This window comes from Mya arenaria, chromosome 2, assembly GCF_026914265.1.
Source record: "Mya arenaria isolate MELC-2E11 chromosome 2, ASM2691426v1".
Lineage (NCBI taxonomy): Eukaryota > Metazoa > Mollusca > Bivalvia > Myida > Myidae > Mya > Mya arenaria.
The window spans coordinates 5,207,234-5,234,364 of record NC_069123.1 but is presented as its reverse complement, the minus strand read 5'-3'; the positions used below and the strand labels follow the sequence as shown (position 1 = coordinate 5,234,364).

Here is a 27,131-nt window from a genome sequence, read left to right as displayed (position 1 = left end):
ACTGCTAAGGTATAGACTTCTGCGGGGGTAAACATACATAATGCACAATTAGGTCAGCTCCATTGAGTGCCATTATATAATTAATAATAATTATAACATACCACTAAGGTTCATTCGATATAGACTACGGTTGAAATGCTGCTTATTACACTTGCCATCTCCAGCCTCTGCACATTGTATCCACCTGCCAAGTCGACGAGAATAAAAGCTGTGGCTTCATCAATCACTCGTAAAGCTAATTGCAAGTCTGTCCCGACAATGCGGGCTCATGGAATCTTACAGCTCTGTCAAAACATGCGATCGGTAGCAAAAGAGCTGGCAGTAGAATCTTAGTCATATTACATGGTTGCCGACTAGAGCTTGTGTCTTGAGGTTCATGGTCTTTTTATTATCTATAGTAAGGTACATCCATGCATCGAACGCCCTTGCTTAGATGTGTTTTTCTTTATTGACAAATTTCGGTACTTTTAATGAAGAAAAAAATGAAATGTTAGAAACTTTAAATGTGCATGCACATTCATTTCCATTATATTTCACTGAATCAGTAAAAAATGGGGGGGGGGGGGGTAAATTCGGGGTATTCATGCAAACAGACAGATTGAAACTCATGACAACGGGTTTTGGTCTGGTGGAGTAGGTGTCCGCCTCTTATCCAAATGGTTCTGAGTCTCAATTTTATGCACAAAGTTCTCTTGACATATCGGGGACTCGATGCTGATTCGTATCAGTTGATATATAGCTGCCTTCACAAGCAAGCTGAAATAAATACTGCAATCACAGGGCAATGCCTGTACACCAGTACAGACATGTCTAGATCTCGATGCATCAAATAAACCAAGATATACACTATCATCACTTTGCAGAGCTTTCACCCGTGGCACTACAAGTGCTATGGCAGCATTAACGGTTTCTAGACTGACGTTTATGACCAGCTTGTTAAAGAAAAGTTGCACCTGTGGTTTAGAAATAGGGGAGATAACATATTGAATACAAGTGCTGGCACTAAGGAAATACAACGGCATTGAGGCCAACCATTCAATTTGTGGTATTCTGACTCGTTTCCATTTTTAGAAGTGAATGAATTTATTCTGTTTGAATCCCGATGACGACATAACTAGCCTGTATGAGCCTACACATATTTGTAACATGCATACATTTGGTCGAATCGTTGAACCTTTTGAAGTGTTAATGAAAGGTTAACGGCAATATTCGGTTCATGACGCCGCGCTCATCGAGTAAAAGCGCAAAACTGTTATAAGCAATTACGTCATAGCATCTTGCGACTGATGCAATATGAATGCCAAGGTTTCTCTGTACAATCTTTGCCTAGGGGAGTAAACAAACACTAGGGATTTAGCCAAAACACATTAATAATTATCCTGAATCCTGAAAACAACTACTCTAATAGAATGCCAACTCAGAAAGATGTCATCAACAGAATCGTGTTGACAGTAATGGATGTGAGATCCACAGACTTCAGACAAAGAAACAAATGGCACTTTATTTCCATATTCATTTTGTCATAATAATGCATTTAATACCACGAAACTATGTTCAAAGTAAATTATATCATAAAATATGCAATGCGTACAACTATTCACGTAGAATTATAAAAATACTAATGTCTTCAATCGGGAAACAATTTCAACACCGCAATGGGGCCAAAAACATATTCGAGTCAATGATACATCATATGAGGGATGTTCTGGATATTCAGGGCATTCATAAATAACAAAATTAACGTTGGTGATAATGATTGTTAACTGTTACAAATTAGGTTCACTGAGATCGCCATTGATGCTTTATTTTTAGTTTTGTTTCCCCCTTCCCCGTTAGTCCAAAATTTATTTCGTGGTTCCTGTCACGTGGTTTTCAATTTGATGTCACATGACTGTTAATGTTTGCAGATGATTGATGGCGGCCCTGAGCCCCATGTAGCGAATTTTGACGTGATATGGGTTGTTTAAGAGGCCTTGCTAGCTCAAATACATTTATTTACTAAATCATAGGCAGCTAGTGCGTCCGCAAAATACATCTGTTACAGCAATTATACTAATAGGCCTGGAGTGGGGTTAGCAAAACTCATTTCTCAAACGCTATCGCGCATCTTTGCTGAAATTGATGAGCGTGTTAATGAAAACATTTGCACTTCGTTGAAAAGGACAATCCATATTGATGATTGTTTATTATTAAAGTTGACAAGAAATATGACTTGGGGTTGAAGAGCAATGGTTTTTGAATGATAGGGGTACCTCCGTCCTTTCTTTGCAATGAGGATGTGAGAACCGATACAGTGGGAAATTAATGCGATAGAGTTTGAAATCGGTGACCCGTGACGAAAGCGTGAATTTTAATTTGTTACAATGACTTTTCGAGGTATAGTCATCTGCGATAGTTGTCTTGACTGTTCATTTTCATATTACTCTGACAAACATGCATGTAAATAAGAGGAAATAAATGAATGATAAATTTAACCTGTCTCTTGGATTTTAAACTGTATTTATTCATTCCGGAAAATGCTGACATTATCTGATGACAATAGAATAACTAAAATGGCCACGATCTAAGAAGCCTGAGGTTTATAAAGTACTATTTTTCGGATTGTTTTTAGAAATGTTCGTGTTTTTAACTTTATATTTGTATTTCTGTTATAATGTTCTAGTTTGATATGCACACCCCACTTGCTATATTTACAGGCTGCGAGTTCAGTATAAAGTTATAAAAGAACAACATTTGAATGTACATGACTAATCACCACCAAACAGATGCATCCATAGAGATAAACAAACATTTTAGATCTGCAATTCCAAGTACCAGCATACGTCATGTTACCATAAAGGAGCCGCCATAAACAGCCCAATGACCTGGTCCTTGTATTGCTTCCTTTGTCCTTCAAAAACACCGCGACATCCGCCGGAAGCCAGACAACCACACAACCAGAAACCTTTGAAGTTTCCCACGACCTCTTGTCCAAGACTTTCAGGAGTCATTTTCTTGCTGTTCATCAACATTACGACAGGGCCAAGTGACTAGTCAGTGGGCTGACAAAAATGGTCAAACAGGATTTACGCGTACAAAACACTAAGTGAAAACGATAGTTATGGAACGGATGCCGGAACGTCCTTTTGTTTCGGATGTCAGTGATGTATCGCCTCAAAGCAGAAACTGATGTTGATTAATGATGGGTCCATGGTACCACAAGCGAGTTCTGTCATACATTAAGGAATGAGAAAAGAAATTCAATTACGGCAATGTTTTAATGACATTCTCAAGGGCCAGTGGTGCCAATTAAAATGTTTGAATTTGTAAATGTTATGACAGGCCATGAGACGAGTATGCTGGAAAGATTAATGAATAATTTATGGTTCCAACTGTTAGAGAAATCTTAATCAGCACGCATGCAAAATTGTCTTGGGATCCTCTAGAGAAAACGCAGCATTCGCATGTTTCCGCAGATCATAGAAGACACACTGTCGAAAAGCATTGCCTTTGCACAATGACATTCTCAGAAAATTGTTTCTACTTGCCCATATCCCTCAAACTTGTTTTTAATCCACTCTATTTTTTCTGGGTAACACTACGAATAAAAACGCTTGTCAGGAACATTTGAAGACAAGAGAGCAATACTTGACTACTTTATTTTGAATTTGATGAATAGGATTGAACATGATACAGGATTCCGATTCGGCACTGTGACATCGTGGTCTCAGAGAATATAAATCCTTTGACAAGCAGTTAAAGTGGCGTATGACATCGCCACAAATCCCTCTCCAGCAACGTAACAATGCGGTTCAAACGGGTTGTCATCCGTCAATTTTTCCATCTACTCTTCTCGTTAATAATCTTTGACGGGGTGACATCCAATCAAGAAGACAATAAATTGTTCTTGGATATTCGTTTGTACAGAAATGTTCGTCTATGCCAAGATCATTTCAAAGTCGGATTTGATTGAACGTGTTTTGTCACTCGGACAAAGTCTGAAGAACCGACGACTCCGACGTTTTGAACTCTGCTGTCAACCGCGGATGATAGATAAATTAAGTCTCGGACATTCAGACAGTTGATTTTTCAGCGGTTTGTGCCGCACAGACCATGCTATTTCGGTTAATACTTTATCCTATTGCTAACTAATAAACGAGTGTACGATAAAATACCGAACTATCAAGAAAATCGAAAAAATATTACAGTGACACTCATTAAAATCAATACATACACATGTATAACAAACATCCTTTTTGACTTATAAACCTCTACACTTCTTACTTAATAATGCAATTATGGAAAATATTTATTTTTGAAAACAAGATTGTAACTGTGTATTTAAAAGCAGAACGCGCCAACATATTAAATGATTGGTGAATGCTGAAAGATCTACTGTGATCTACTATAGTCTCTTAAGGTAGAAATGTCGTGTTTTATGCTCACTTCTTTCAAATTAGACTCGGTATCATTCATAAGAACCTTTGTTTTCGACATGTATTCATTATTTTAGGAATATTAAAACAATATTATTAATTGTGGTAAATCTTATTTGGAAGTAAGAGTGCATCTTTAAGTAGGTGTCAGAAATCCAATAGAAGAAGATTTAAGACGCACGTTCAAATAAACTTACTGTTTACCGTCTCCGTTGCCTTGTGGTTAAGGCCTCCGCCTACGGAGCGGGAGGTCGAAGGTTCGATCCCGGGCCGCGTCATACCGAAAGAGGTTAAAAGTTGGTACAAGTAGCTCCCTTGCCTGGCGCTCGGCATTTAAAGAGTAGTGCTTGGAAACGTGGTGTACTCAGTACTGGTTCAACCCAGGAAAGTTGTACCCCGTGTATCGGTGCTTTACACCGAACACGTTAAAGAACCAAGAGGCCTCTTCGCAAAGAGCTAGGGTATCGTACCCGGATCTCATGAATCTCACTCTGTTTCTCCAAGTCTTCCAATGGATTTGACTGCGAATTGCTGTCACTTCTTCCTCATGTCACGTATGGTTTTAAAACACAATTTAAGTCGTGATGGCGTCACGGCGAGGTCAAGCCATAATGCAGCCAATGGACGCGGGCAGACTTTGATAAACTCAAATAAACAAACAAACTTACTGTTACCTTCTCTGAGAACCAACTACCAAAATCAAGAAAAAAAATCGAAGGATACGCTCGTGGAATGGCCACTCTATGGTACTGACAAAGTAATTCTGAAATAAAATGTTCGCACACCTTTGATGGTTCGTATAAATAATGCACCAGTCAATTGTAACCACCACCCCCCCCCCCCTCCAGGTCCGGGGGTATACCGGGTATAGCCGCGGAAATTGGCCGTGTTTTTACCTTTCAGGTGGACTCACAGTGGCGGATGAATGTGGTGGTTTTGTCTTCGCTTTAAATATAGCGGGGAATAGGCCTTACCTAGGGTCCCTGGGGTTGGCTGGACCCCGCTATTCACCGGACCTGGGGGCCGTGGTTACAATTGACTGGTGCATAACTATTTGATGCAAACATGGTAAATGGTCGATAACAAGGGCACGTAATGTAATACGCAGGCATTTTCTATTACAAAAAGTGATTTGAAATACATATCAAGGCTTCATTTATAAATGGTAGTCTTCGCAAATGGCAATTATCATTCGTTTCATATAACATTGAAATGATTGCTAAAGATACCAGATGGCTAACAGAAATTCTAGCTACTAGCACTCTTGCAGACAATTGATGATTCATTGATGTACGTGTAATTTTATCGCATTTGAGGTAATTCTTTAACGTTATATGACAGGTTATTTTCAAACGGACAGCAAAGTGGCCATCAATCAAAGGCGGGCGATCTTCTGGTATCCATTAGCAACAAAATCACGCAAACTTCCTGAGTATCCCCTTATCATTCTGCGACCACCGTTTCCCATATACGGTCATATATCAAAGTAGAGAGACAGTCAAGTTGATTGCATTGTCAAATGGCAACATCAATTGTTATATTCTTGTTGTCGCGACGCACGATAGTATCTCAGATGTCAAGTCTGGAATTGGAACTTGTGGATCAACAGTGACACGCCGGACTTTCTCTCAATTCATTCGCATAAATCATATCCTCCTTCCTGTCAGCTTCCCTTGTGTAAGCAGTTTAAAAGAGACTCGAGTATCATTTTTAATGATGAAATAAAATAGTCGAAGACAAGATGCCGTAAACAAATAAAACATGTGTTGCAAGATTGTTTACATAACATAATATGCTAAGTATTTTAAAACCTTACATGATTTATTGTACCATATTCAAAGTTCACATGCTGATATAAATAACACAAAACATTAGTTATACGTGTGTTAACAATAATCATTTAGGATTAAGCAGCACATAAAATAAAAAAGTTTTTTTTAAAACGGTTCGTCTTTTACCTGATATCTATGCTTATAAATCATACGTAGTCGAAATTAGTAATGAGATTGTCAGGCAATGTTTCCATTCATTTTTACAGAACGTCATATAAGTTGGAACTGTGTTTTTGGTATGGCAGCTTACTATAAATCATACCAACCTTGCATAAATATCACTAAAGGCCAAGACAGGTATGCATGATTATGTCCGAAACTGAATATACCGGAATGTCAGCAAACCAATCACACATACGACACAAGTTAACATATACAAAGAATAATGTATGATACAGTATGAAGGACGTTCATAACCGGCATATCATTCTGTATCATTAAACAATCGATAACTTACATTTTGGTCACAGATGTGGATCTAAACAGTACTTTCAATGTAAACATGTCGTCGGATGCCGCCATTTTCATCTATGTCGAGTGATCCATAATGCTACACATTCAGCATATAGTTTTCGGTTTACACACGAGGTTCGGAATGTAGAGTATTTAGGACGGTGGGATTGTGAAGTGATGCACTATTTCTACAGTTCTTAAAAGAAGTGCGTCGGCCGGGAATCGAACCCGGATCGACTGCTTGGAAGGCAACCATGCTAACCTTTACACCACCGACGCATATATATACCTTTTGACATATTTGTATAATATGATATCGAATTAATTACCCTCTATGCAATAGCAAAGTTGACAAGCGCAAAGTCTTGTCCGTTTCGTAACGTAACGTCTATAACGAGCTTGTAGCCTCGCGTTTATATCGTTCAAAACGTTAATTTGATTCGATTTAGAATGGCATTTACACGGTGTGTCTATTCATTACATGCGGCAGAATATGAGTTGTAAAATTGCCGCACAATTTTAAACTTTCAAAGAAGTTTGATGCACCAAAAGTGGACAGAGATACTTGGGCATGTTTTACACTATGAAATATAAGCAACTTGCTCGGGTAATGTTTTTTGGGTATGACCATTTATTATGTTTTAATTATAGCTTTAAAAAACACACAACAAAACAACATATTGAGTTCGAATCAGTGTGCTTTCGTAAACGTGTCTGTTTCTTGGTATAGCGGTTTTATGTGAGTGCTGAAGATGATGCCTTAACTATGGATCCATGTGTTTTTAATATTGACAGAGTCAAGTTTTATATCGTGGGTGTTGTTGAGTATGCTCTGCTTCTTTTGAAAGAGTCACATGAATATTTTATAATGTAATCATCCAATTTCGTGCTTTTTAATACCCTAGGTTGCACTGCGTTTATGGTATGGCATCTTACTATCAAGAGAATCAACATTACCTAGATATCACTAAATCAATGCGAATACTGGATTGGTATTCAATATGCAACTAACTTAAGTCAATCTTATTGCCATACACAATTGACTTCATTCACTGTATTGCTCAGTAATTAATAACAAGTAGTCCGATCAGCTACATCGATCTAATATTCAATTAAGACCAATATTAAATACCATGGTTTACACTATTAAGACTAAAACCAGATATTCAGTATACAGTTTCCATTTTAAATACGAGTTCTGTGAGTTTAGAGCATTTAAGACGGTACCAAATACGTTATACCTCAAAATATCGACCTGTGATATCGTCAAGTCGTAATTAAGGTAAGTAATATTACTAAAAAAAAGTGCGTCGGCCGGGAATCGAACCCGGATCGACTGCTTGGAAGGCAACCATGCTAACCTTTACACCACCGACGCATATAAATACTGATTGACATATGTTTTTAATATGATGTCGAATTATAACCTCTATTCGATAGCAAAGTTGACAAGCGCAACGTCTTGGCGATTTTCGTAACGTAACGTCTATAACGAGCTTGTAGCCTCGCGTTCATATCGCTCAAAAGTTTATTTTAATTCGATTTAAAATGGCGATAACATGATGTGTCTATTCATAACATGCGGAAGAATATGAGTTGTAATATTGCCGCTCAATTTCAAACTTTCAAAGAAGTTTGATGCACCAAAACTAGACAGAGATACTTGGCATAACTTACAGTATGAAATATTAGCAACCTGCCTTGGCATAACTTACAGTATGAAATATAAGCAACCTGACTTGGCATAGCTTACAGTATGAAATATAAGCAACCTGCCTTTACATAGCTTACAGTATGAAATATAAGCAACTTGCTTGGGTAACGTTCTTTTTGGAATGACCATTTGATATATTTTTAATATATCTTTTAAAACAACAAAAAACCATTGAGTTCGAATCAGTGTGCTTTCGTAAACGTGTCTGTTTCTTGGTATAACGGTTTTATGTGAATGCTGAAAATGATGCCTTAACTATGGATCCATGTGTTTTTAATATTGACAGAGTCAAGTTCTATATCGTGGGTGTTGTTGAGTATGCTCTGCTTCTTTTGAAAGAGTCACATGAATATTTTATAATGTAATCATCCAATTTCGTGCTTTTTAATACCCTAGGTTGCACTGCGTTTATGGTATGGCATCTTACTATCAAGTGAATCAACATTACCTAGATATCACTAAATCAATGCGAATACTGGATTGGTATTCAATATGCAACTAACTTATGTCTATCTTATTCCCATACATAATTGACTTCATTCACTTTATTGCTCAGTAACTAAAAACAAGTAGTCCGATTAGCTACATCATTCTAATATTCAATTAAGACCAATACTAAATACCATGGTTTACACTATTAAGACTAAAACCAGATATTCAGTATACAGTTTCCATTTTATATACGAATTCTGTGAGTTTAAAGCATTTAAGACGGTACCAAATACGTTATACCTCAAAATATCGACCTGTGATATCGTCAAGTCGTAATTAAGGTAAGTAATATTACTAAAAAAAAGTGCGTCGGCCGGGAATCGAACCCGGATGGACTGCTTGGAAGGCAACCATGCTAACCTTTACACCACCGACGCATATAAATATCGATTGACATATGTTTTTAATATCATGTCGAATTTTAACCTCTATTCGATAGCAAAGTTGACAATCGCAACGTCTTGGCGATTTTCGTAACGTAACGTCTATAACGAGCATGTAGCCTCGCGTTCATATGGTTCAAAAGTTTATTTTAATTCGATTTAAAATGGCGATAACATGATGTGTCTATTCATAACATGCAGAAGAATATGAGTTGTAAAATTACCGCTCAATTTCAAACTTTCAAAGAAGTTTGATGCACCAAAACTAGACAGAGATACTTGGCATAACTTACAGTATGAAATATTAGCAACCTGCCTTGGCATAGCTTACAGTATGAAATATAAGCAACCTGCCTTGGCATAACTTACAGTATGAAATATAAGCAACCTGCCTTGGCATAGCTTACAGTATGAAATATAAGCAACCTGCCTTGGCATAGCTTACAGTATGAAATATAAGCAACCTGCCTTGGCATAACTTACAGTATGAAATATAAGCAACCTGCCTTGGCATAGCTTATAGTATGAAATATAAGCAACCTGCCTTGGCATAGCTTACAGTATGAAATATAAGCAACCTGCCTTGGCATAGCTTACAGTATGAAATATAAGCAACCTGCCTTGGCATAGCTTACAGTATGAAATATAAGCAACCTGCCTTGGCATAGCTTACAGTATGAAATATAAGCAACCTGCCTTGGCATAGCTTACAGTGTGAAATATAAGCAACTTGCTCGGGTAACGTTCTTTTTGGAATGACCATTTGATATATTTTTAATTATATCTTTTAAAACAACAAAAAAAACATTGAGTTCGAATCAGTGTGCTTTCGTAAACGTGTCTGTTTCTTGGTATAGCGGTTTTATGTGAGTGCTGAAGATGATGCCTTAACTATGGATCCATGTGTTTTTAATATTGACAGAAGCAAGTTCTCTATCGTGGGTGTTGTTGAGTATGCTCTGCTTCTTTTGAAAGAGTCACATGAATATTTTATAATGTAATCATCCAATTTCGTGCTTTTTAATACCCTAGGTTGCATTGCGTTTATGGTATGGCATCTTACTATCAAGAGAATCAACATTACCTAGATATCACTAAATCAATGCGAATACTGGATTGGTATTCAATATGCAACTAACTTATGTCTATCTTATTCCCATACACAATTGACTTCATTCACTGTATTGCTCAGTAATTAATAACAAGTAGTCCGATCAGCTACATCGATCTAATATTCAATTAAGACCAATATTAAATACCATGGTTTACACTATTAAGACTAAAACCAGATATTCAGTATACAGTTTCCATTTTAAATACGAGTTCTGTGAGTTTAGAGCATTTAAGACGGTACCAAATACGTTATACCTCAAAATATCGACCTGTGATATCGTCAAGTCGTAATTAAGGTAAGTAATATTACTAAAAAAAAGTGCGTCGGCCGGGAATCGAACCCGGATCGACTGCTTGGAAGGCAACCATGCTAACCTTTACACCACCGACGCATATAAATACTGATTGACATATGTTTTTAATATGATGTCGAATTATAACCTCTATTCGATAGCAAAGTTGACAAGCGCAACGTCTTGGCGATTTTCGTAACGTAACGTCTATAACGAGCTTGTAGCCTCGCGTTCATATCGCTCAAAAGTTTATTTTAATTCGATTTAAAATGGCGATAACATGATGTGTCTATTCATAACATGCGGAAGAATATGAGTTGTAAAATTGCCGCTCAATTTCAAACTTTCAAAGAAGTTTGATGCACCAAAACTAGACAGAGATACTTGGCATAACTTACAGTATGAAATATTAGCAACCTGCCTTGGCATAACTTACAGTATGAAATATAAGCAACCTGCCTTGGCATAGCTTACAGTATGAAATATAAGCAACCTGCCTTTACATAGCTTACAGTATGAAATATAAGCAACTTGCTTGGGTAACGTTCTTTTTGGAATGACCATTTGATATATTTTTAATATATCTTTTAAAACAACAAAAAAAACCATTGAGTTCGAATCAGTGTGCTTTCGTAAACGTGTCTGTTTCTTGGTATAACGGTTTTATGTGAATGCTGAAAATGATGCCTTAACTATGGATCCATGTGTTTTTAATATTGACAGAGTCAAGTTCTCTATCGTGGGTGTTGTTGAGTATGCTCTGCTTCTTTTGAAAGAGTCACATGAATATTTTATAATGTTATCATCCAATTTCGTGCTTTTTAATACCCTAGGTTGCATTGCGTTTATGGTATGGCATCTTACTATCAAGTGAATCAACATTACCTAGATATCACTAAATCAATGCGAATACTGGATTGGTATTCAATATGCAACTAACTTAAGTCAATCTTATTATCATACATAATTGACTTCATTCACTTTATTGCTCAGAAACTAAAAACAAGTAGTCCGATTAGCTACATCGTTCTAATATTCAATTAAGACCATTATTGAATACCAGCCCTGGTTTACATTATTTTGACTGAAACAAGATATTCAGCATACAATTACCGTTTTAAATACGAGTTCTGTGAATTTAGAGCATTTACGACGGAACCAAATATGTTATACCTCAAATTATCGACCTGTGGTACCGTAAAGTCGTAATTAAGTAAAGTAATATTACTTAAAAGAAGTGCGTCGGCCGGGAATCGAACCCGGATCGACTGCTTGGAAGGCAACCATGCTAACCTTTACACCACCGACGCCTGTCAATATCGTGATAGTCATAATATTATAATAAAAAATGTTTATAATAATGTTAAGGATATTAACCTTTATTCAATAGTAAAGTTGACAGGCGCAACGTCTCGGTCGCTTTCATAACGTAACGTAACGTCTATAACGAGGAATTAGTCTAGCGTGCATATATTTTCGAATTTTATTTCAATTCCATTAAGAATGTCGTTTGCATGGTGTTTCTAGATATAACATGCGTAAGAATATATTTTGTGAAATGACCAAGCAATTTTAAACCAACAAAGAAGATTGTTGCACCAAAAGGGAACGGACCGTAAAAAAACCCTTTGAATACCGCAACATTTTATGAAAAGAACTACCGAGACAGAATTGCGTTCAGCATTTAAGATCATCTTTTAAAATACGGATGTATAATCAACTAAGTTATGGCATTGCTCTTTCAGTTGGTTAGACATACATATAAAGTACATCTCAAAGAGTGTTGTTCGCGTGCTTTTACCTAACATATAACGCGATATATGAAAAATGCACTCAACACAACCACTTATGTACATGCAATTGTTTGTCGGGGCCATGTTTTTCATTGATCAGTAGATGCGGATAATGTAAACAGACAACTTTGCTTACGGTTGTTTCTTGTTATGTTTTTTGTACACAGGTAATTTCGAAGCAAGAACCTATTAGCGTCATTCTCTTTGAAGTATGCACTTAAATTATATGTAATCATTTTAATAAGCAATACATTAGGTATTTAGTTCAAATCAATGTGCTTTCGTAAACGAGGATTTTTTTTCTGTTTCTTTAATAACTATTGCCGCATAAAGTACAATTGGACAATGTTTACAGTTAGAACTATAAGCAACAAGCTGACCAGGTAATGTTCTTTAGTGGTGTATTTCAATTGTATGTAACCTTTGAAAAAGCAATACATTACGTATTGAGTTCGAATCAACGTGCTATCGTAAACGTGATTTGTTTGTCTATTTCTTTAATAACTATTTTCATAAAGTATGTGCTTGAAATGATGCCTTAACTATGTATCCATGCTGTTTTTGTGTTGTCAGCCTCTTGTCTTATATCGTGGGTGTTGTAACGTATTCCCTGCTTCTTCCGAAACTGTCACTTGCATATTTTCTAATGCAATCTCCGAGTTCGTAATAATATATACCATTAATATCCGACTGCGTGGTTGGTATATTAACGTTCTATAAAGTAAACGAAATGCCACAATGCGACGAAACCAGGTTTTCAATGATTGATAAAATAAATTTGGCCACTCTAGAAAAGATGTGTCTATATTTCACGCGAACAGTTGCAATGTTTTAGTATAATAAATGAACTGTAGCATGAAGATTTTCTGTTTTAACCATTTGTTTTCAATTTTAAGTAACACTGACACTGACCTAACCGTAGTGCTCCAGTAAGCAATCGCATGAAAGGTCTCCATAAACTTTTCATAAATACCAAGTTTGGTCACAATATGATGTCAACCTTAACTTAAGATATTCAGTTTAAGCTGTTTATCGTCTTTTAGTTACCGTGACCTTGACCCTAAAATCGATTCCATGATAGGTGTTCATTAACTCTTTATATAAACCAAGTCCAGTCATAATATGTATGAAACCAGAAAAACCCAATCTTAAGATATTCAGACTCGATCGTGTTTTCCTTCTATTTTTAGTAGCCGTGATATTGGCCTTGACCCGAGGGACCCCAAACGTAATCCCACCTTTAAAGAAACTCATAGCGATTCTAGGACATTCGGATTTGGATTCAGCATCCAGATCCACGCTTTGGCTCCAGCTCCCTGGCTTTTGGCTCCAGCTCAACCCAGAAAAATAGTATAAACATGCTTATTCCGGTAAACAGGCGGTCATTTTTATTCCCGAAAATAAAAGCACTCGATAATACTGGTTTTATCTTATATGTAAGCTTCTTGAGTGAAATTCAGCTGAAAGTTGGTGAAAATGTTCTACTTTCGTTTGTAAGCATGCATGTGTTTGATGGGAGAATCGGTTTTATAACTCCATAAACAATATGTTTACCAAATAATTGAAATACGTGTGATGATTAAACATATTTATATGGCACTGCATTCCCCGATTTCTCAAATAAGCCCTCATAATTGTGATATTAGATAAACAAACGAGTTATACGTTTTATGATGATATCTGTTCTTTTGCTCTAGCTAGGAAGTGTCATTGGCTCTTGTTTATACACAGCTCCTAAAAGACCTGGAGCCACTGTTTTGCACCCGTGTAATACGCAATACCGTTAAATAGGCCTGTGGGATTGTGATGCAATATTACTAAAAATAAGTGCGTCGGCCGGGAATCGAACCCGGATCGACTGCTTGGAAGGCAACCATGCTAACCTTTACACCACCGACGCCTGTCTGTTGAATGAAATCGTTTGTCATATATGTTTAAAATGAATTCGAAGTAATTAACGTTCATTCGATAGTATAGTTGACAATCGCAACATCTCGGTCGGTTTCGTAACGTCCACAATGAGCCTGCATTCGAGCTCCTCTGCCATTTTTAACGAAAACAACATTGAATGTATCAAAGTTGTACATCAGTTGTTGTAGTTCGTAATTTTTTAATTATATCATAAATTAAATGTAGAGTTTGAAAGTTGTATTTTAAATTGATTGCCAGTGAAGTGAAGTGTATTATTGCAAACATAAATATTCCCATAAATAAAGTCATAAAGTTTAACTGCTAAATGAAATTACTACGCGATGCAGCGGACTTAAACGTACCTCTTTTTGAGTATGTAAACCATCCAAATACATCCGAGGTTTTTTCGATAAAAATGGCCGAGGAGTTTCGAATGAATGAGCCTGTTGACTCGTGTTCCTATCGTACTGACCTTTATTATAATTCCTTTTAGAATACCGCGCAGTCTTTTAACCACCGCAATGTCTTTTGGAAAGAATTGGACAATGTTTACAGTTAGAACTATAAGCAACAAGCTGACCAGGTAATGTTCTTTAGTGGTGTATTTCAATTGTATGTAACCTTTGAAAAAGCAATACATTACGTATTGAGTTCGAATCAACGTGCTATCGTAAACGTGATTTGTTTGTCTATTTCTTTAATAACTATTTTCATAAAGTATGTGCTTGAAATGATGCCTTAACTATGTATCCATGCTGTTTTTATGTTGTCAGCCTCGTGTCTTATATCGTGGGTGTTGTAACGTATTCCCTGCGTCTTCCGAAACTGTCACCTGCATATTTTCTGATGCAACCATCCAAGTTCGTGCTAATGTATACCGTTAATTTCACTGCGTGATTGGTATTTCAACGTACTACAAAGTAAACAAAAAGCCACAATGCGACAAAACCAGGTATGCCAATGATTGACAAAGGAACTTTAGCCACTCAGAAGAAATGATGTGTGTATATTTCACGTACAGTTACTGTTTTAGTATAATAAATAAACTGTAATTGGAGATATTAAGTTTCAACCATTTGTTTTCAGTTACAGTGACCTCGACCTTGACCCAAGGGGCATTAAACTCGATCCCATGAAAGGTCTCCATAAACTCTTTCTATAAGTTTTATCGTAATATGTTTGTCAATTAAAACTAAATATATTCAGTTTCAACCGTTTGTCTATGTTTAGTCACTATGACCTTGACTTTAACCCTAGATACCCAAAACGCACTTTCATAAAATGTCCTCATAGACTCTTGCTTCATACCAAATTTTGTCAAATATGTGAACCCAAACTTAAGATATTCAGCTTCAACCGTTTTTCTTTTTTAGTTTCAGTGACCTTGACCTTGACCCTAGGGATCCCAAACGAAATTCCATTTAAGGCCTCCATTAGCTCTTCCTAATAAACAAGTGCTGTTACAATATGCCAATTGATCCTAATTAAGATCTTCAAGTTTCAATCGCTCTTTTATTTCGATTATATTTTCAGTAACAGTGACCTTGACCCTAGCGAGCCTAAACGCAAACCCCTGAAATGCCTCACATACCAAGTTTAGTCACATAATGTCTACAAAATTTATTAGATATTCAGTTTCAAACTTTCTTTTACTTTCATATCTTTTTGTAACAGTGATTTCGACATTGACCACAAGGACCCCAAACGCAGCCCAATGAAAGGTCTCCGTAAACTCTTCCTATATACCATTAGTTTAGTCATAATATGTATGTCAACCCAAACTAAAGATACTCAGTCTCAATCGTGTTTTTCTATTTTTAGTAGCAGTGACACTGGCCTTGACCCGAAGGGGTCAAACGGTAATCCAATCGAAGATTTCAATACACTCTATCTAGATTCAATTCTATTCACCTGAATTTACCGCTCAATTTTAAGCCATTAAAGAAACTGATCTCGATTCTATTTATGATTCATATTTGGATTCAGCATCCGGATTTCTGAGATTATGGAGCAATTATTATGGGACCACATTCGCAATACATTAAAATTCTACCTTTGGGATTGTGAAGTGATGCAAAAAGAAGTGCGTCGGCCGGGAATCGAACCCGGATCGACTGCTTGGAAGGCAACCATGCTAACCTTTACACCACCGACGCTGGTCGACGCAAAAGATCATTTATCATGTAACTTAAATATGATTTCAAAGTAACTTAACGTTCATTTGATAGTAAAGTTGACAATCGCCGTTGTCGTAACACCCATAACGAGCATAAAGACTCGTGTTCATAATCGTGCTGTCGCTTTAAGCCACCAGTATCTGTTTGCACTCAAAGTGGACAGAGACAAGTGGGCAAAGCTTACATAATCGCGAATATTAGCAACCAGCTCGGGTAATGCTCTTTTGGGTTTGTACTTTAATAATAAGTCACCATTTTTGAATTGATATTTTCATAAAGTAAGTACTGAAAATGATGCCTTAACTAAGGATCCATGCTTTTAAATTGCCTTCTTCATGTTTATGGCGTCAGTGGTGTTGAAATATGCCCTGCTTCTTTTGAAGCTATCACACTTTCTAATGCAATCATCCAATTTCGTGCTAGTATGTACCCTTAATTGCATTGTATTTTGGTTATTGCATCTTATTATATAGTGAATCAACATGCCATAAATGATCATATTCACTAAACAAACGTTTTCATTATTATGTCCGAAACTGGGTGTGTCCGAACTACTAAATTTTACAATGACCTGCATATCAATACTTTTACACATAAACATACGAATTAAAAAAAGTAAAATAATGTTTATTAAATGCTTACCGGTGGTTCTTAAAAGTTTATCAGTGAAAAAACATAATATCACGTCCAGATCAAACTTCATCGCACACAGGGCAAAGAATCAATTTATAGAAAACTACAATTAACAGTCATTTTAGGCATACTAGTACACAATGTTCATATATCATGATGGCCTACATTTTAAACTTTTATCACGTGATCTTTATTTTGAGCAGTTGCATTTGCTTAATGATTTAAATGGTGAGCAATAGAATGGAAATCGGCATCCAGTTTTCTTTTAAAATATGGGATTTGGGAATAAAAGGTATTAAAGAAGTTTCCCTATTACGCAATACTCCCAACTGCCGGCTTATAGGATCGTGGAGTTTGTACAAAATTACTAAAAAGAAGTGCGTCGGCCGGGAATCGAACCCGGATCGACTGCTTGGAAGGCAACCATGCTAACCTTTACACCACCGACGCTCATATAGACATGTTATCAGTTGTCATTTAAATTCAATTTGATGATGAAAGGAAAATTTGACATATACAATGTCACCGTAGCGTTCTCGTAACGTCCAAAAGAGCATGTATACTCGCGTTCATAACGTTCAAAACTTTAGTTCAATTCTATTTAAAATGTCGTTTACATCGGCCCAATTTCTCGAAACTGCTGAAGTCCCTTGTAACAGGATTAAGCTAAGCTGGCTATTGTTGTTTTTCAATAATTTGCGTCATATTAACTTCTTTAAGAACTTTTATACTTTAGATAGGAAATAAATTTATGATTATCACAATAAACCAATTTACTTTCATAAAAAGTAAATTTAAGTATGTATTTTAGCTTGTTGAAATAAGCAACTTAAGCCTGTTAAGCTTAAGAAGTTTCGAGAAATCGGGGCATATGGTGTTTATATTCATTTCATTCGTACGAATACGATATGTGAAATTTTAAACCTTCAAAGAAGTTTGTTGCACCGAAAGTTGGCAAAGACAAAGCATGCTGTACAGTATGAAATACAAGGGATAACACACAACGACCCGATTGCGTACCAATTGCTTCTTCATTTTCTACGCGAATCCTGCTTAACAAATAATGCAAAACAGTTCAAAGTTTGCGTACCAAATGATGCCAAATTTGAGATTCTGCGATCCCCGTTCACCTTTTAACGCGTTACAAACCTCGAGTTAACGAACTTACAAGACAGAGTTGCGTTCAACATTTAAGGTCATCTTTCAAAAATACGGAGGTGCGTTCAAATTGTGTATAATATTGCTCGTTTTATTGGTAACAATTTTCTAAAAACCACATACCAAAGAGTGTTATCCGTGTGTGTCTATTTTTACCTCACACATAACGCAATACACAAATGTTCATAAAACACACTTAAAATGACCACTTGTATCTATGACTGAATTGTACGTCGACGCCATGTTTTCATTGATCAGCAGATGTTGATAATGTAAACAGACGGATTTATAAAAGGTTGTTTTTTTTACACAAATGATTTTGTAGATAGAACCTACTTGAGTAATGTTTATTGAAGTATGTACTTTAATGATATTTAACCACTTAAAAGTGCAAAATATTAAGTATTGAGTTTGAATCAATGAGCTTTCGAAAAGTTCATTTTCTGTCTGTTTTTTTGTAAAAGATTTTTTTATAAAGTAATCGTTAAAATGATGCCTTAACTATGGATTCATGGTTATATATTGTCAGCGTCATGTTTCATATTTATATATGGTCAGCGCCATGTCCATTTTATATAATATCAGCGCCATGCTCCATATTAATATAATTTTTATAGTCAGCGCCATGTTTCATATCTATTTATTGCTAGCATCATGTTTCATATATTGTCATCGCCATGTTTTATATTTATTCATTGTCAGCGCCATGTGTCATATTTATATTGTCAGCGCCATGTTTCATATTTATATATTGTCAGCGCCATGTTTCATATTTATATATTGTCAGCGCCATGTTTCATATTTATATATTGTCAGCGCCATGTTTCATATTTATATATTGTCAGCGCCATGTTTCATATTTATTCATTGTCAGCACCATGTTTCATATTCATATATTGTCATCGCCATGTTTTATATTTATATATTGTCAGCGCCATATTTCATATTTATATATTGTCAGCGCCATGTTTCATATTTATATATTGTCAGCACCATATTTCATATTTATATATTGTCAGCGCCATGTTTCATATTTATATATTGTCAGCGCCATGTTTCATATTTATATATTGTCAGTGCCATATTTCATATTTATATATTGTCAGCGCCATGTTTCATATTTATATATTGTCAGCGCCATGTTTCATATTTATACATTGTCAGCACCATGTTTGATATTTTTATATTGCCATCGCCATGTTTTATATGTATATATTGTCAGCGCCATGTTCAATTTATATATTGTCAGCGCCATATTTCATATTGATAATTGTCGGCGCCATGTTCCATAAATTGTCGGCGCCATGTTTTATATATTGTCCGCGCCATGTTTCATATTTATATATATATATCGACCTGTGGGAATGTGAAGTGATGTAATATTACTAAAAATAAGTGCGTCGGCCGGGAATCGAACCCGGATCGACTGCTTGGAAGGCAACCATGCTAACCTTTACACCACCGACGCCTGTCTGATGACGGTTATCATTTGTCATCTATGTTTGATATGATGTCGAATTAATTAACCTTTTTATCGATAGCAAAGTTGACAAGCGCAACGTCTCGGTAGATTCCGTAACGTAACGTGTACAACAATCATATAGCCTCGTATTCACATCGCTCTGAACTGTATCTTATTTTGGTCATAATTATGTCCTCGAGTTTTGTGTTTTTCTTTGCTGAGTGACCGCGTGATTTATAATTTTCAAAGAATCATTTAGCAACAAAAGTTAAGAGATACACTTTAAAATAGCTTACAATATTAAATTTAAGGATTCAACCCGCATTCTGCCTTGCGTAGCGAATATTTCTACCCGATTCCTTCGTAACACATAGTTACTATTACACGAATGATGTATAACCTCTTACTGGGGAGTTACAACCATAAGTGTATGACTAACAACTTAACGAAATAAACCGGCGTTCAGCATTTAAGGTCATCTTTCAAAAATATCATTACATTGATGCATTATTACAAAATAAATCACACGGAAAGATATAAAGCCAAAATGTATGCTATTACAAACATAAAATAGAAAACCATATATCCTGTCTAAGACGTAATTCAGATAATTATGACTTTACGATGGAATTAAATGTTGCATTTGATTTTTAACTGCGCCAGGAACTTTCGAATAAATCTAACTTCAGATATTTATGGCTCGAAATATTAAGATTAAAAGTAAAATTACCGCTCATAAATTCTTCAAAATGTTTTATTAGCAGTTTCGAACACACATGGAACTTATTTTGTGATGTTTGAAGTTTGGGAATAAAATAAAAATGTGACATAAAGGAAAATGGGGCTCACTTAATTCCAAATTGTGTGCATGTTTATAGATACTTAACTTCGATTCATGGCAATGAGAGATATAAAATTCAAGATGCATTAATATTGAAGATAATTAAATACGAATCGTAAAACATGATTGACTGCATCGTTCGTTAAATCGTAGAGAATTATGAATTAATATTTAAAAAATATGTGGATAATCCTATTTGCATTGCAGGTCATCAATGCATAATTGGAATAATTATTTCCGTTCAAACATATTGCTCAAATTGACGTACACTTTTAGAAATACTTTACCATGTTTGAGAGTATGTTTTTATTCTATTTTCGTCTATACTTTAACCTCAATATCAGAACCGTAACACATATAGTCAAACTCGTTGGCTAAAATCGATAGGCTCGAATTCCTCGATGGCTCGAACTGAATCGCTCTGAACCGATTTCTTTATACTGAACGTATGCATTCCCGCTTCGTTCGAATTTTCCGACACTCGAGGTATTTTCGCCGGCTCTAAGAGTTCGAGCCAACCGGGTTCGACTGTAGTATGGGGGTTTTGGTTCATTGGCAGGCGTGCGGATAAAACGCAACGCTAATCACTTATACCGCAAGCTAGTTATTGAACGTTGTCATTGACAACATCGTACAAAACAGTTAATTCACCCGCAACCCTTGCCATTGAAAATATACACTACCGCTATCGCGCTCGTGTATACCCTCAATACCTTGGGTTGTGGGTGCTATGAGTTGTAACTATTACCTATTGCCATATATTGCGATTCGACCGGTATAATTATTTTTACCTACAACCAATTTAAACGGTAAAATATTACTTGTGTCTTCAGTTGGGTTGGGCGAAGAATACAACATTTCAGTGTTAAGATAATTTAAAACAAGTCAACTGAAACCTGTGCTGGTATTCAATATTGGTCTAAATTGGATCTAAGAACGATGTAGCTAATCGGATTACTGGTTATTAATAAATGACCAATATAGTGAATATAGTGAATGAAGTCAATGCTGTATGGCCTTAGGTTAACTTAAGTTGACATGCTGGGTCCATTGCTGACCAAGAACATGTATGTTGACTGAAAAAGACGATAAAAGGGTGAAGTCATAAATAGTCAAGATTGTTTACGTAACACAAGACAACAAAATTGTTAATGGCTACATAACTATTGTTCATCTAAAATCGGGTTCTCTTCGTGACCTTATAATTATGAAATATTAGCACCTCCAAGCACGAACACCATTATAAATAATCATTCAACAACACAACTTTATACAGTACACCGTTTGCCCGTAGTACAACAACCATAACTTGTTAAACAGATGTGAAATTTCTGTCAGCGTCTGCTTGCGAAAACAAATTGGATGTGTTGAAAATGTTCATACCTTGCGCGTGATAAATGCCGCACAGTTGACGTTTAAACAGCGCCGCTGACAGGATTGACGTTGATTTAGTCTCAGAGTGCAGCCTTGCTGACAGGCCCGATGAAAGATAAGTGTGCGCTCTATGATGGACGCGAGCCAGCTGCTGGATACCTTCGGGATCCGACTCCGGGGAGGCCGCGCATATACAAATATAGACCTACGAACCGCCGATTATAAGTATTATAGTTTTTTTCCTATACATGACCTTAACCTCTTTAAAAAGTGCTGAAGTTTACAGTCGCCAGACCTAGATGTCAGTCGGTTGGTAGGTCTGATAATAGTTCTTACGGCTGGGAGGAAATATCAACGGCTACATGGTTTTCATGATATTTAAAGGGATCAGAAACCTGATTTTACCATTGCAAGAAAAAAAGAAAATGATTTCGTTGTGTACAATGTATTTAATCTCATTTTATACTGATGTACGACAGTTCTTGCATAGTTTTCCAATACGAAATTTACTAGTTCGTCTACCACGTATCAAATCCCAATAAATTTAAAAATAGCGTCGGTATATATATATATATATCTGAACTTATCACGTGACTTTCATACGCAAAATATACTCACTATAAACTGGGAACCCATAATGCTTCTTAGTTGAGACAGCGACAACATATTCTTTTTATCGTGTGAATTAATGGATATTGGTTGCATACAAGCTCGCATTGATAATTCTAGGCATGTTTTGAGGAAATATCATTTTTTGCTGATTTTAGGACTATCTGGTGTCTAGTCCCTTTAAAGACAAGTTCACTGCAAGGGGATGCCAACGCTCGTATATTTTATTGTTGTTGTTGTTTTTCCCAATAAAATAGGCATAACTCAACATTAATTTAAAGTTAGAGTTATGGGCCTTGCTACAATAGTGCGTATTGTCTGTAGCATTATGTTGGTTATAGTTTTAATAAGATATCTTGAAAAGTTATTGAATTTTGTCCATGGTTAAAGTGCATACTTCGTACAATAGCTTTCCGTTTTGTTTGCAAATAGACGATCTAACTAGAATTAGAAATTTTAATTAAATCACTCTGTACAGTTTGAATTTCCCATTAAGGTAATTTATGCTGAGTTCAAAGGAAAAAAAAGAAACTCTTTGTCAGAATAGTTACACAGTATAATTAAAAGCGATAACTCTTTTTTCACGTTTCTAACGTTGCAGGTGGCGCAACTTTAATATCACTTGTAGACACAGGCAGAAGTTATCCATCAAAATAATATTTTTTTTAATGGCAGAAAAGTTCAAACAAACCCCGAGTGCATTCAATTACATTAATTACATTTAAACGTAAAATAATGGTTCGAATATGCATACTACAAACTTAATGTTTACGTCTTTTTTTTATTTTTAATGAATTTAATGATTTTTTTTTCATTTTTATTCGTGCGGCAGCATTATTTCATCACATTGAAAGTGTGCTTTTCTGTTTTTAACCTTCAGGAATTATTATATTTGTTCCAAGATATCAGTGGTGCAACATTCAACTTAGTTAGTCTTACGGTTATACATCATTGACTTCATTCACTCTGTTGGTCAGTTATTAATTAAAAAAATCCGATTAGCTACATCGTTCTTAAATCCAATTAAGATTAAAAGTGAATACAAGTCCAAATAGCAATATAATTCTAGATATATCAGGACGTTTTGATGTGATGTCACAGCCAAACATTAATTTCAATTGTGGTTATAATTAATTCGTCGGAAAACGTTTGATTAGTACATAAATGCCAAATTTGATGAATAGATTTCGCTTTCAACTGGACATATAGAACATAATTCAAATATAAATTGTTTTTGGAATGGCTCAATTTATCACAACTAAAGAAGTAAATGGTCCATATATTACTTCTCATGTTCGTAGGTCCCACTAAATTTACAGACATGTAGAATAAATAACATATTAGATGAGGTCTTATTAATATGACTATTATCATAAATTACACTTAATGTAAAATAGAGGAATAGATTTGAAGACGACGAGGCATACCGCCATAACTCATATGGATGTAATCATACCCTGGCTTTACTGATGAACACAAATAACCAACATCGGTATAAAAGTGCCAAAGCTTGATATATATCAGGCTCGATATTACACACGCTGACATCGCACCCTAAATTTCCCATTTGAATTCGCCATAAATAATCTTAATGTGAAAATACAAACTGAAGAAAGTGATTTAATTCAAAATCTGCTTTTAAGCTACGTTTTGATAGATTTTAAAGTGTGTTTTTTTTCAGTGTTACAAATAAATAGCTATGAAAAAAAAATCTATAACAAACGTTTTTTAGGTATGTAATTGAATATTGAAGGAATGTTTATTTTATAAACCACTTACATTATAATGTATAAACATAAACGTCTACCTAGCACGCCTCCATGCGTTTCAAATCAAATGTTGCCTATTTCTGTCGATAGCATTCATGAATGACAAAATAAACGACACTAAGCTGAAATATAATAACATATAAAGCATTCAGACACATATTTTAAACAAATAAGAGAACATAAAAGGGCGACAACTCCCTTCTTCTCCTATTTGAACTACATAATTCAACATGTACAGTCGAAGCCCGTTGGCTCGATATCGCTTGGCTCGTTTTCCTCGTTGGCTCGAATGGATGTTAAAGGCCGATTTTGTCAAAATTTTCTAAGCATTCTTGCTTGGCTCGATATTCGCGAGGCTCGAAGTATTTAGGCCGGTCTCTGGGATATCGAGCCAACCGATTTCGACTGTACGTATGTAAGACAAAGAGATGGAAGTTGGTCAACATTTAAACATGTATCAAAGTCCATGCTACAAATTTCATAACATATAAGTTAACAGGAAAACCGTGCTTCCATATGTATAAATTATTTTTTACACAGCATGTTTTTGCATTAATAACATAGCTGTACTTTCAACTGCGTACATAGCTAAGTGATGCATATTAATTTTAGCATTTCTTCATATCAAATGTACAATATTGCATCCCTGCAGATGTTTATCAAAGGAAGAAAATCACATTCATCAAAAACGACTAATTTATCGGTATTATCTTACAATATCTATATGACATAACATCAAAAACCCTAATGGCTGTATAGGAATAAGCTGGCGCCATACTGTTACACTAATGTTCCATTAAAGATCATTATACATCAATCTATTGTGAAAGTTAAATTGCCAATAGCACGAATTCTATGCATACATATCCTATTTGATGTACTACGCCATTTGTTAGCATAATGGTCATTAAAATCACTATAAAATGTCCATTCGAAACGGGCCTCGTGTATGAAATGTTTTCGGTAGTACACGGCATCATGGATGTTGAAATCACGTGACCGTACAAATCACGTGATACTGATATTGATCACATGACCTCCAAATTTTTACGCAGTGCTCTCTCCTCAGTGTTTTTGAAATAAGAAGAAACGCTGCATGAATTTTGCAATTTCACATGTCATAAGTTGGACTCAACTGAATTAAGGCCAATCGGCACCAAATCATTTTTTTGGACATTATAATATACTGTCATTGATTTAAACTGATTTACGTCTCAACGATTACGAAACAAAATATCGCAACTTTATCACTTTTGGCACGAATTTACGCGAGCAGCTCTGGCCAGAACATTCCGAAAAAGAAAACCGCGCATTTAAAAACATACCAGAACGTAATAAGAGCCTCACCTTAAAATTTACATGATTGTATATATTCAAGACCGGTATGTAACTGCATTAGTGTGAGGCTTTTTATACTGCAATTATTTTATTGGGTATGGAAGATTTTCTAATAATAAACTTTATAACTGTATTTGGTATTTTACTGTATGCCTTGTCATGCTTTTGCGATGTTCTATCGCCAATGCGATAAAGGTTGTTTTTGCTAGTGCTGTTGTTGGCGGTGTTGTTGCTGCTGTCGTTGTTGTTGTTTATTGTCACGTACGTCTAAAATCCACGTCTTCCTGTGTTTAGGGGCATATGTATTGGCTACATTAAAATAGACTTTGTATGCTAAATTAAGAACGCCCATTAATTTTATAGCATATTGCTTAGGTTTTGAATTAAGGCTAACTTCTCATATCAGCCCATTTTCTGTTAATATAAAAGGTAAAAGGCAGTTTAGCGTTGTATCGCCGTATATTTAATTCTATCCTTACCATCAGCCTTAATACACATCAAATAAACCCATCCATCAAATCTTCATTTCAAAAATGTCAGTTTACTTTATTCAATCTTTCATGGGTTATCAAAGTCAAGCTTCAAACATCAGCATGTGTGTTCCGACATAAAATGTTCTTATATCCATATTAAAAGGAATTTTGATTACGTTTAACGTTTGAGCCCATAAGTATTCATTATGAACATAAACACATTTTATGATACATTTATTAAGGTAAAAAGAGCATCAATGCTGTTGTTAATCCATCAAGGGGCTTATCAGTTAAATTATCTGACGTATAATATGTCCGTGTGTATGGCTTTTACAATTATGGCCATGTATTAAACGCGAATTTGAAAGGAGTAGTTTTTGAGACTGTTATAAAATTTGCAAGTCATAAATATTAATGTTGTCGATTTTAGTGATAAGATTTGATGGAAAAATGATCACTTGTCTGGTGATTTGAGCTGATAAACATAAGACTGACTGCGTGTGTCTTTGGAAACATAAAAGTAATATTTCATTAAAGTGTTGTAATTAAGATCGCCGCGATATCTGCACGACATGTGTTACTAGGAATAGTGGTGATCTTATTTGAAGTAGGAGCGACAACACATTAAGCTAACATACATGTGACTGCCTGACGTCAATGATATTGATGCTGTTAACATTATAAGTATATGCATATGTTTATCCAACACTGTGAATAAAATGTTGATATAGACACAAAGTGTATTAAATATGGTGCTAAATGTTGAAATCGTTTTGTTATTATGGTTTGATATCACGCCTCCAACATGAATGACGCAACGTCATTGGTCCAGGACTGGTCACGCGTTGACCACAATTTTTCCATATTGAGTCACTTAATTATATCGTACCAAAATTGT

At 35.6% G+C, this 27,131-nt stretch overlaps 9 non-coding genes across 9 annotated transcripts; all 9 read right to left on the bottom strand.

The window, feature by feature from the left end:
- Positions 1-6,907: 6,907 nt before the first annotated feature.
- Positions 6,908-6,979, bottom strand: Trnag-ucc (transfer RNA glycine (anticodon UCC)). Its single transcript has one exon. It is a non-coding gene; the product is annotated as a tRNA-Gly (tRNA).
- A 1,027-nt stretch (positions 6,980-8,006) lies between these two features.
- On the bottom strand, positions 8,007-8,078 carry Trnag-ucc (transfer RNA glycine (anticodon UCC)). Its single transcript has one exon. It is a non-coding gene; the product is annotated as a tRNA-Gly (tRNA).
- Positions 8,079-9,211: 1,133 nt separating this feature from the next.
- Positions 9,212-9,283, bottom strand: Trnag-ucc (transfer RNA glycine (anticodon UCC)). Its single transcript has one exon. It is a non-coding gene; the product is annotated as a tRNA-Gly (tRNA).
- A 1,439-nt stretch (positions 9,284-10,722) lies between these two features.
- Trnag-ucc (transfer RNA glycine (anticodon UCC)) lies at positions 10,723-10,794 on the bottom strand. The gene has a single exon. It is a non-coding gene; the product is annotated as a tRNA-Gly (tRNA).
- A 1,139-nt stretch (positions 10,795-11,933) lies between these two features.
- Positions 11,934-12,005, bottom strand: Trnag-ucc (transfer RNA glycine (anticodon UCC)). The gene has a single exon. It is a non-coding gene; the product is annotated as a tRNA-Gly (tRNA).
- Positions 12,006-14,316: 2,311 nt separating this feature from the next.
- On the bottom strand, positions 14,317-14,388 carry Trnag-ucc (transfer RNA glycine (anticodon UCC)). The gene has a single exon. It is a non-coding gene; the product is annotated as a tRNA-Gly (tRNA).
- Positions 14,389-16,483: 2,095 nt separating this feature from the next.
- Positions 16,484-16,555, bottom strand: Trnag-ucc (transfer RNA glycine (anticodon UCC)). The gene has a single exon. It is a non-coding gene; the product is annotated as a tRNA-Gly (tRNA).
- Positions 16,556-17,587: 1,032 nt separating this feature from the next.
- On the bottom strand, positions 17,588-17,659 carry Trnag-ucc (transfer RNA glycine (anticodon UCC)). The gene has a single exon. It is a non-coding gene; the product is annotated as a tRNA-Gly (tRNA).
- Positions 17,660-19,763: 2,104 nt separating this feature from the next.
- Trnag-ucc (transfer RNA glycine (anticodon UCC)) lies at positions 19,764-19,835 on the bottom strand. The gene has a single exon. It is a non-coding gene; the product is annotated as a tRNA-Gly (tRNA).
- Positions 19,836-27,131: the final 7,296 nt, after the last annotated feature.